The sequence below is a fragment of the Acromyrmex echinatior genome, chromosome 6, assembly GCF_024713525.1.
Source record: "Acromyrmex echinatior isolate Ae372 chromosome 6, ASM2471352v2, whole genome shotgun sequence".
NCBI classification, from domain to species: domain Eukaryota; kingdom Metazoa; phylum Arthropoda; class Insecta; order Hymenoptera; family Formicidae; genus Acromyrmex; species Acromyrmex echinatior.
In genome coordinates, this window is record NC_141857.1 from 14,312,346 (window position 1) to 14,325,059 (window position 12,714).

The window sequence follows — 12,714 nt, forward strand, 5'->3', positions numbered from 1 at the left end:
CGTTTTGTCAATATAGGGGAATTTCCAATATAGGGATATCCTTAGGATAAAGTGTGCTGTGTGAGCAGTTTTCGCGTCGTTATATTGAATTGTGTATGTAATACGTTTCTCATTCCAAGTGATTTCGAATTGAATAATTCACCGGTATTAATTAATAATAATAAACAGATAGAATCGTTCGTAAATCATTCTTCGTAATCTAAATCTTTGTGATAACGACTCGAGTATCGATCAAGTACGTAAATAAATCAGCGAAAGTGTTACAATTCTTCAGATACTATTTATAAAAAAAAACAAACTTATATGAAAATGTGAAGCATCGTATTGCTTTTCCATGGTCGTGAAACTTATCCGTCAAGTTACAACAGTAAAAACAATGAATCTCTGCAAGATAAATGATAGAGAGAGAGAGAGAGAGAGAGAGAGAGAGAGAGAGAGAAAGCAGCATTTATTATGCGCTCTAAGATAAGTCCCCTCAAGCGTAGAGACTATAGTATTTAGAATCAATATAGTGTACATCGAAAAAGATCGAATTTCTAAAAGAAGCATATACAAAAAAAGAACTTTAAAAGAAAAATATGATTATACACATATTACTGAAAATAATAGTTTACTCAAGTAAAAAGCACACATGCGAGTGAAAAGTATACACGCGAAAAAATATCTCAGTGATATATATATATATATATATATATATATATATTAGGTGTTGGAATTAATTCGTAGCGTTTTTAATGAAAGAATGTTATTTATTTCACATGAGCATTAAAAAATACATTAATGAAAGTACTTCCCATCACTTGTAAAACGCTACGAATTAATTCCAACACCTAATATATATATATATATATAAAACGCTGATACGCATGTTAAATGATGAGACCTTTCAGAGATATACCTATTGTTATTACTCAATTGAGAAACTAATATACAGATGTTGTTACGATTTCGAGAGCAAATGCACATAAAGTCTCAACCTAAAAACATTAATTGAGTTCTAGGAGCACACATCTTGCGGGAGGCTGTTCCATAGATTGGCCGCAGTAGAACGAAAGGATCTTTTATAAAATTCAGTACGACACTGTGGAAGAACCAGCAGATCGCCCGGTGCTCTGGTCCGCCTGCTCGATACCTCAGTACGGTATATGAAATTGGAGAGAAGAGGCCGAAGCTGCCCAGTCTTCAAGTGCAGAAGACAACACAAAGTACTGCCTTTTGACATTGACCTTCAGCCAGCGTGCACGTCTATAATAAAGTATGATGTGGGCATCCATCTCATCCCATAAACAAACTTAAGGTTCTTCTCAGCTTGATGTCCTGTTCCTGTGTAATATCTGTAAGAGCAGCACAGCAGGAATCCAAGTGAGGAAACAATAACAATCCTTAGCGATTCTGGCATCAAGTGTTTGCACAATTTAAGCATGATATAGCATTAATCTAATTTTCTTCGTTATGTTGTTCACATGATTGTCCCATGAAATTACTGGATATTACAGTTATTAGGTATTTAACCTCCATGACAAATCGAACAAGAATCTCAGCAACCATGATGTTCAGCAGTGCATCAAAATCAACGGATGTAGTGTGTCGTGCCAACAATGATAGCATGCGTTTTAGCTTTTTTTAATAGAAGCTGATTTTCAGTAGCCAATTAACTATGTATTCTATGTTATCATTAATTCTCTTAATGGTTTTTGCTAACTTGCTCGGCTCACAATCTAAATATATGATCAAGTCATCAGCGTAGAAATTGTATCTGCAATTCCTGAGAGTACTCCTCAGTTAGAAATAATTCCTCGAAAAGATGTCATTTCGATGTCGTTGTGATGGAAAAGTTGTCGATTCGAATTTGCATCGAAATTTCAACATTTTCCAGATAAAAAATTACGTAGAGAGTGCAATGAGAGTTTGATATATTTTTAATATTTTTGGTATAAATACGTAATCTTATATTTTGAATATTTTCATTCAAAGGTCGAATCGACATTTTTTTCGATTTCATTTCGACAATTGTAATATTGCTCTAATCATAAAAGCTTTCTCAAAATTTTTCAGAATTTATAAATAATTTTATAACTTTTTAGAAAATTGTGGAATTTTTTTATACAAATCGAAACTGTCATTTTTTATAACTGTCGATAAAGTCTATAAGTTTTCTTCTAGTAATTTTTTGTATCTTATTTTAGTGTTACTACTCCTACTGAATAACATTACTTTTATTTGTACTTCGTAGTTCATTTAATATAATCTTATTACGTCACTTTTGTATTAAGGAATTTCAGGGAATAATGTTTTTTACCATAAATGCTGACAATCTATTAGCTGTCTCTTACCATAAATGAGCAAATTATCATCGATGAGGAAAATATCATCGACTATATTTAATTTTAATTAGACTAATTCTAGCTCAAACCGATATCGAAACGATTTCGATTTTAAATTAATGAAATTTAAATGTTGGTCTAACATACAAAATTTATTAGAGTAAAATATATATATATATATATATATATATATATATATATCATTAGAGCAATTAGTATTATTTCAGCTAATAAAAATAATATTTTACAGTATTATAATATTAAAAACAAGTTATTATCATAGGTGTCATCATTTGTACATTACTACTATTTAACATTAATTATATTTTTTTTATGTGTTCCGCCTCTTTCATAACATCTTTGAACAGATATGTTACAACTATACATTCATTAGCATTATACTTGTAGATGTTTACAGTTCTTCGAAGGAGCAGTTTTTCGATCACAGAAATAAAGCATGGTAAGTGAAGGTTCGGATTCGTATGGGTGACCGCGCTGCATCATAAAATTCTCGAATTCATAAAAAAAATTTTTTTTATTATAATTTTGTCTTGTATCCTTTGTAATATGATGCTAATCAATAATATTTATTTATTAATAATAATTATTTTCATAATAAAATTTCAATGAAACTTCAATGAAATGTTTTCCACCACTATTACGCTATTAGTGACACTACTTGTCGAATTTACTTATTGTATTAGTAGTATATTTTTATGCTGACTAGATCAATTCAAGATTTTACTTCTAACTCGAAAATTAATCAAAATTGGAGTCAAAAATCCGTCGAAAGCAATAGAAATTTCGAAAACTTTCGACTTTTATTTTTTTTTCGACGTCTTTTCAAGAAATTATTTCTGACTGAGTCCGATAAATATAAACTGAAAAGTACAGGCGCCAAGAATAGAATTCTGCGGAACTCCAACCATGATGGCAGCAGGGACAGACACAGAGCTACTCCCCCTATCTCTGACCATCTGTGTCCTGTTTGTGAGATATGAAGTAACCCATGTTAGCACCGAATGAAAAAGATACATTCCTCTGAACTTTTCTATTAAAATTCCATAGTGCACCCTAAAAGCCTTCGAAAAATCAAAAAGAACATAAACAATGACCCTCCGCTGCTCCACAATCTTATATTGTCAAGCGTACTAATAAGATAAGTTTGGGTAGAATGAGCCTTTCTGTAGACATCCTATCGTAGATCCAAAAACTCGGACTTCTCCAGAAAAAAGCAAATTTGTTCACATACAATTCTTTCAAGTAACTTAGACAATGCAAGGAGTATCAAGATTGGCCTATAGTCCTTAACAGATGTAAGATTTTTTACTTTAGGGCTTGGACACATCACCGTAGACTTCCACTGAACAGGAAAGATTTCATGCATAAACGAATAGTTAAAAATGTATTCGAGAATAGACAGAATATAAGCAACAAGCTTCAGTAACTTAGGAGAAACATCATCAGAGTAAATAGTATTAGATATTATTTTTAAAATCAATTTCTGGATCTTCAAGTTAATTACAGGCACTCCTTATATTCGGTGATTTTAATGTTCATATTGACACGCATGCTTATTGACACGTACGATAGTATACAGTTAAAAAAATTTCATCGACTCACAAGGGAAGTTTTACAATTATCCGGAACCGATTTGATTCTCCTTGAAATATTGTAAAACATGAAAATCTAAAAGACACATATTTTTTTATGTGCGCTAATTCATGTTTAAGGGGTGAAATACTTCTTTGAAAAAAAAAACGGTATTTTTCTTTCGAGCCAAATATCGGAAGTATAAAAGATAGAAAAAAAATTTTTTAACAAAAGTTGTACGGTTTTAAGAGTACTTTAAAATTATAAAGAAAAAAATTTTTTCCATTTTTTTGTTTAACAAAATACCCCCACGACCCGTAATTTTCTTAAATTTTCAATTTTTTTTTACCAAATTAAAGATTATTTTTTTACAAAATCCAACCATATGTAATAAAGTTACATTACGACATATCAAGAAATAATTATTAACGCTTCCATATATACGCTATCCATGCTCATATGCGTAAGTAATTGTCGTCAAAACGATAAAATACATAAATCAACGAATAAAGAAATTGACATGATTGATATTTGTAACATTAAAAATTATAAATAATGTTAAGAGTTATTATAATTTTTATTATTTCTCCTTAAAGTGAGTAAAACTTTTTTATTCATCTCTGTACATTATTTCTTTATAATATCTTAAGATTATTCTCTTAAAGTTATTTTCAGTTTTACGCTTTAATCTTATTTACTTGTTTACGTAATAATTTCAAAACGTATATATTATACTTAATAATGAAATAATTTCTAAATGTTTTATACACAATAAATTTATATTTTGTATCGTTTACTCATTATACTCATTACAATAATGATACCCGATGAAAAAATGTTTTAAGCACTTCTTGCACCATGAGAGAGAGAGAGAGAGAGAGAGAGAGAGGAGGGGAACATTTACTACATATATTACTACAATCTTCAATATCACATGTTGTTGAACTTTTGTCAAAACTAAATTCTATTGGATTTTCCAATTCTTCTCATCTTTCATTTGTATAACCATTTTTAAACCATGAATATTTAAATAAGTAATGATATCGCGGGGATGACAATTGATTATGTATCAGAGATTATAATTTTATATTATTTCAATAATGTAAATTTATATTATTTTCTAATAATAAAACAGTATCTGAAAATCTTTTAGCAAAATTTTTCCAAATTCTAAATCTGTAAACATCTAATGGTTATATTTTCCCTGTAGTGCCTTTCGGTATAATTATAATAGTAATAATGTCTTCCTGTTAAATCTGAAATATTGGGACATTGTCCAGTTCATAAATCGAAGAACGATAAGAAGAATGATAAGAAGAACGCTATTTGAACCAATGTTTGGAAAATGAGCTTCTTTTAACCGCATTTTAAAATGATCTGTAAGAAATATAAATGTTAAATTAATATTATTATTATTATATCACTATTTTATGACTGTTATAAGATAACGAAATAAAATATAAAATATATCACAGAAATAAGACTTATAATTTCATTATATTATTTCGTTTATGCAAATTTATATTTACTTTTTATTAGTAAAAGTTTAACAGTATCTGAAAATATATTGTAAAAGGAAATTTATTTAATTATCTGAAGTGATTTTACCAGATTTCGATTCTTTTATAATAACATTTATTGGTGTAAATAAGATTTCTTGGTCCTAATATATCATTAGTTTCTTTCAATACAATAAATAAAGGTGACAAATATTCATTACATATATTATTGGTTGTCTGGTATATGAGTGTGTTGTTAATGATTGCACAACATACTCTATTTTCTTTACTTCTTTATTAGACAATGACCTTCCAAAATGAATTTCCAATTGAAAACACTTTGATCAGAATTAAAAACATTTTCAGATCTGAACTGTTCGATAAGTGGTTTCAATGTTTTCAGAAAATCATTAGCTGTATTTTGCAACTTAACAGAATCTTCTATTGTTCTTCTAGTTACAAATTTCATAATTTTTCTCGAAATAATTTGGTGGGACTTTTTGAATGTTAATACTCGACTGTGAGATGCTTTAAATATAGGATTTAAATTTCTTCTTGAGCTTGTAAAGCCCACCTTTGTAGATCGATATCATGAACTATGAATCGTCAACAGCTTCAAGTACATAAAAGATTCAACAGTTTCAGTAAATTTATCATGTGTAAATTTGGAGATGTAAGATAATTTTTTTATATGATTTCCAACTTAATGTAATTGTTCTGTCCATCATTTTAATTGACATTCAGATGACACTCTTCTAAATTTATTTTGCACTGATTTTTAGCGGACGATTCCTTTTGTTTTTATTTTTTTTATTGTATTAATGCCCCAATTCCGCCAATACTCAACAGCTCGTCTTTTATAAGAACTGGCAAAGTCTGCGTCATCATTTGAATATTGAGGATGAGAATTAAAATTATCTTTACCATGCTTCTTCAGCTTTCAATTATTTCATAATTATGTAGTTTATATAAGGTTCTTGATAATCGAGATAGGTTTCTTCTGTTACTTCCAACTCATTATAGTTAAAAATGCTATCCAACAATAATTTTTGTATATTTTCTTTTAATTATATTTCTGCTTCAGTTTCTAGTGTTTCTGTTAGATATATTGAACTTATAGATGCTAATAAAAGTCTAACAACATTAAGCAGATTGATAATCATTTCCAAAGATTAAACTTGGCTTTGAATTGTAATATAAAAACAATTTAACAAATTGCATAGATATAATTATGACAAAACTACTGCACTGACTGAATGTAAAACTGCTACGTAATATTCTTATACTGTCCATTTGTTATACTTATCTTGAATATATACATAAACTTATATCATAAATTATGGTCCAGTTATTGTCTAATCATTTATTATCGATGGACGCATTCAGCAGTAAAGAGCGCTACGGATCCATCCAATGAAAGGCGTACTTTCCGTATTGCTCCCTCAACATGTTGCAGGAACGGACATCATCCTATTGAGCGGAAATTTTTTTTCATAAACTTCGGTTCGACAACATTCTCGTTCAGTCAAGTCACAGACTTGGTATTTACAACTGTGTCAAGACCAAGCAGCATTTCAACAAATTTCAGCCGATCCACACACCTTCTCCACATAGCTTCTCAATGAATTGCACTCCTACTCCGTGTTCACATTCGAATGTAAGATCTTCGCCATTGTCTAATCCGATTGCTGTTGATTCATTTATAGAATTAGATATCGATGTCAATAATACAATAGTAATTCTAATTTCAGGTTAGAAAATAAATATTTAAACCATGCCGAGTTTAGTAGAAATGTCAGATTCATTTTCCGGACCTTGTGTTCCATTAAAAAATGTTCAAAAAAGGCGAGATTCAAAGGAGATTTACAATGTAAGAAAAAAATTGGTTGCAGTTGAGTAGAAACAAATTAGAGCGATAGAACAGTTAACAAGAAAACAATTCGATTCAAAGAGAAAAAAACGAACATTTAAAATAATTTCTTACGAAAATGTAACTATGTAATGTTATTAATATTAGGTGTTGGAATTAATTCGTAGCGTTTTACAAGTGATGGGAAGTACTTTCATTAATGTATTTTTTAATGCTCATGTGAAATAAATAACATTCTTTCATTAAAAAACGCTACGAATTAATTCCAACACCTAATAATAAATTATTTTTACATACATATGTTTGTTTACTTTGTACACTTTATTTATTTTTTGTATACTTTAATCCCATTTTCATTCCTTTATATACTTAATTTACAAATTATTTACAATATAATTTCTTTTTTCAACTGCCGAGCCACAAATAGATGTTTCCAATTCAGATGTTCTAGATTAATGATGTTAATGTATGTGCGTGCGTGTGTGCGTGTGTGTGTGTGTGTGTGTGTGTGTGTGTGTGTGTGTGTACACATATTAACCCTGTTATTATTTCTTTGACATTTAATTTCTTCTATGAATAAAAATGAAAAACAATTTTATTTCAAATCCATTCTTTTATAATAAAATTATTGTATAAGATTGGTAGCTTTAAAAAATAAATTTTTAAAAAATTGTTTTGCATTTAAAATTACATTGAATTGTTAAAAAAATCTTACGTCTGAAGAATCCGTATAAAAAACGTATAAAAAACTATACAAATTTTACTTAAAACATCTTTATATATATCTTATTGTACCAATGACAATTACTTACGTATATGAGCATGGATAGTGTACATGTATACGGAAGCATTAATAATTAATTCTCGAAAATGATATGTCGTAATGTAACTTTATTATACATGGCTGAATTTGTAAAAAAATAATCTTTAATTTAATAAAAAAAAATTAAAAATTTAAGAAAATTACGGGTGGTGGGGGTATTTTGTTAAACAAAAAAATAAAAAAAATTTTTTTTCTTTATGACTTTAAAATACTCTTGAAGCCGTACAACTTTTATTTAAAAAATTTTTTTCTATCTTTTATACTTCCGATATTCGGCTCAAAAGAAAAATACCGTTTTTTTTTCAAAGTATTTCACCTCTTAAACATGAGTTAGCGCATAAAAAAATATGCGTCTCTTAGATTTTCGTGTTTTTCAACATATTTTATGGAGAATCAAATCGGTTCCGGACAGTTGTAAAACTTCCCTTATCAATAAATTTATACTGTGTACCATACTGGGCAACGCATCGTTTAAGAGACTCCAAAATTTATTATCATCGAATTCTTCTTTCCATAAGAAATTAATATCATTGTCACTACTTGCGCCAGACTGAGCAAAATATATAATAAGTTCATAAACTATATGTTGAAGCTATGAACCATTACCCTTGACCTTAACAAGTCCAAGATGTCTCAATTTGCTCCAGATATCTCAGTGGTTTGGGAGTCATTGAATACTGATATATAATAGTCGCTTTTGGCTTTTCTCACCGCAATTTGCATTCCATTTCGCAGCAGCTTGAAACGTCGATAGCTATTGCTGCCACATCTCCTGTGCCACACCCTTCTGACAAGATCTCGCTCTCTCATAGTCGTCCTAAGCGTAGTTAAGAGAACCCACGAAGCTGGAGCACTTTTATACCCCTTTGCAGTTGTGCATGTTTGTTATGTAGCATGCAAGCAGTTTCGAATTGAAGTTGTCTATCGTTTGATCAATGAACCTTTTCTCAGTCAACGACGACTAATCAAAAGAGAAAGATCTCCTCGTTGAAAAATTTAAAATTCTGACACGTTACAATTCGATCCAAGCGTCGCTGTATCTTGATTCTGTATCTGATATATATCAGGTCGCGAGCCGAAAGAAATGCTATGCCATGCTGGCCAAAATCAATCATTTTCATATTGTCATCGATTCTACAGAGATCAAGTAAAACACTGGAATCTCTTAAATGATGCGTTGTCCGCTATGGTACATAGTATAAATTTGCTGAGTCGATGAAGTTTTTTTAACTGCATACTATCATATGTGTCAATAAGCATATCCTTAAATATCATTAAAATCACCGAAAATAATGGAGCATCTGTAATTAACTTGAAAATCCAGAAATTGATTTCGAAATTTCTGCAGATACCCTATATTAGGAGGTCTGCATACTATGCTAAAAGCAGAAGATTAGACGTAGATTCGAATTGAACTTCAGCAATCAAAAATTCAGGCCTTTCAGCAATTGGCCTGAGAGTATGTAAGAAGAGACGCCCGGAGGTAGTTACGGTAATAAAAGTCTATCTCACTACCATGTTTGCCTATTCGATTCCACCTAAGTAATGAAAAACCTGGAAAAATCATAGTATCCAACACTTCAGTTCTAAGCTACGTCTTAATCATACAAATTCTGCAATAATCGGAAGTCATGAAAAAGTTGAGAAATTCATCGTATTGTGTCACCAGAGACTGACAATTTACCTAACAAATTTTTAAGTTGTCAAAACCTCCTTGTGAGTTAGCCATAATTGATGTATGCAATTTTGATTCTATTGTTCAAAATTGGACATTTACTAACATCTGTTGCTAAGTATGTTAGATCATGTGTTATTTGTTGATGGGCCTCTACTGTGTACACAGTTACCACATCTTGGTAGATCCATTTTTTTTGTACAGTCTTTCATCTTATGCGCTCTAGAATAATGGCCACATAGGGGCACAGCCCTAGAATCTTTAATTCATATTATCAAATCTCATATTAACAAAGGCAAAACATCTCTAACATTATAATATGCGCACATGGTCCGCAAACATACATGCAGCATATTGTAGGTAGATACGACTGTTTTTTTATTAAGATCCTTCAAACCATCGGTGATACTTCCAAAACACAGTTCGTAACTCTCCTATTACTCTTATATGTGCGTGCGTGCGTGCGTGCGTGCGTGCGTGCGTGCGTGCGTGCGTGCGTGCGTGCGTGCGTGCGTGCGTGCGTGCGTGCGTGCGTGCGTGCGTGCGTGCGTGCGTGCGTGCGTGCGTGCGTGCGTGCGTGCGTGCGTGCGTGCGTGCGTGCGTGCGTGCGTGCGTGCGTGCGTGCGTGCGTGCGTGCGTGCGTGCGTGCGTGCGTGCGTGCGTGCGTGTGTATGTAAGAGACCTGCAAGTCATTATCTTTTGGGCAATAACTTCAGTTTTGATTTCATCTAGCATCATTTCAGTAGACACTCCATGAATGATAATTCAAGGCTTCACTTTGATATTCTCTAAGCCGCGCCTTAGCAAGTTCCGAACAAGATTTCAGTTTTGCAAGATCTAGTTTATTTTCCTCGATTCTTATGCCTTTATTCGCCGCGTACGCAATTTTATTTACTTTAAGAGCACATTGCGCCGACTTTAGTACATCGAGTACAATCTTCTTTATATCTTGTAAAGATGCAAATCTTTCAGCATGATTCTCTTCGAACATTACAAAAAGGCTAGTAAACTTAGACACCTCCAACGTCAACCCGCGAGGCACACAGATCTTAGACGGAAGAGATTTTACCGCAGATGCATACGAGAAAGCAGCATCGTGGACCTGACGATCCGTCAGATCTCCTTTTTCATGTTTGTTTAAAGCTTCTTGAACCACCTTTTTAATGTTACTCGCATTTAATCTATTCAATCTGTCATCCAATAAATTAACAAGGATAATAAATACCTCCATGAAAGCATCCCCACAAATGCGCAGCACAATATCAACCTAATCTCTTCTCTTCACAGTCTCCTTGCTAGTTAAAATAATCCTACTAGGCAACTCGCAATGCCTGTCAATCGTTGCTCTAAGCGCATTGACCTTAGAAACATTAATATATTCAAACGTGGATCTATCTGCGATAATTATTCAGTTTAGCTACCGCACCTCAAAAATCAATAAAATTAGGCTTATTCGACGCGTTTTTGCATGAAACAAAAGAATCTGGCAAAAAAAGTGTCGCTCTGCTTCGCCAGCTGAAATATTAAACGTTAAAGTTGACAACTATTAAGGTTAGGAAATCTGTCACAGAGATAAAATGAGGTCTATAACTGTTGGATTTCGACTTTCCACGCGAAGCGACTCTCACCCTCCCTCTCCCCCTGCAAAGGGGCGCACGACTTCTATAATTGCACTGTTGTTGTTAAGATTAGAAAATCTGTCATGTAGACAATAAAGTGCACAGACTAGTGCTTATTAGGCTATTCCGCCCCGAACAAAAAGAAAAACATATCCTACCCGCTTAGGGCCTAATTGCCTAGAAGTTGCAGCCTAGACAATAAAAAGACTGTTCTCACACCCCATTGTCTTCATGGATTAGAAATATTCCAAACGGACACTGTCTATGCTGCAACTTCTTGGTGGTTAGGCTCCAAATGGGTAGAATATGTTACTTAATATATGTACTTTTTTTTTGTTCGAGGCGACGTAGCCGCCCCGAATCAATAAGCACTAGTCTACATTCCACTAGTCTACATTCCACTATCTACATGACAATTGCATTACGTAGTAACACTTTAGTCAACTTGAATACTCAATATTTTGCTTCGCAGAGCAATCCCGAACTTTTTTATACAAAAACATGTCGAATGAGCTTAATTTCATCAAAATCGGAGATAGCTCTTCTGAAGAATTATCCTCATTTTATGTCTGTGACAGATTTCTTAACCTGAATAATTATCAACTTTAACGTTTAATATCTCGGAACACAGGACAGAGCGACACTTTTTTCTGCCAGATTCTTTCGTTTCATGCAAAAATGCGTCGAATAAGCCTAATTTGATTGATTTTTAAGGTGTTAAACTGAATAATCACTCTGCTACGATATTAGATGCACTAAGATATTAGGCCCTTTGCTAAGACCTCATTTCGGCTTCACATTGTCACTCTCGCCATTGCCCTCCATTGGTAATGCAGGAGTTAATCACTCCTCTATTCCATAACAGAGATCACAAACCCATGGTGCTCGTGCGCAATAAACCGTAACACGCGAATCGCGGAACACTCCCATTTGTCGAGGGAGACGCGGCGGGGAATCGACCCCCCGCGATGATCGTATAAATAGGATGAAGCGATCGATACTGTGCTCAATAATCTTTCGATTTCGGAGATCCGTCGATCAATGAAAAAGAAGAATGCTTGAATTATTAAAAGGACCTCGTCAAGACGATATGACGTACACAAACGAAGAGTATGTTATGCTAATGGCACTTGACGAGTGCCATGGACAGTATCACACGGCTGCAAGACGATACGCCGAATTGTATCCAAATCGAGTAAGACATCCGTCAGCTTCCATCATATTTGGAGCGGCTCAGAGACTTTTTGAAACTGGCGGTGTCCTGCCGAACAAACACGTTGCTGGAAGAGATCAAGAATTTTGCGGAATATG

The 12,714-nt window shown here is 32.7% G+C and overlaps 1 protein-coding gene and 1 pseudogene across 7 annotated transcripts in view; both read right to left on the minus strand.

Annotated features, from left to right (window-relative positions):
- Positions 1–12,714, minus strand: part of LOC105154229 (putative G protein-coupled receptor CG31760) — a 246,683-nt gene that overhangs the window by 179,613 nt on the left and 54,356 nt on the right. The gene's annotated exons all lie outside the window — the stretch shown is intronic.
- On the minus strand, positions 1,926–7,064 carry LOC147909524 (uncharacterized; annotated as a pseudogene).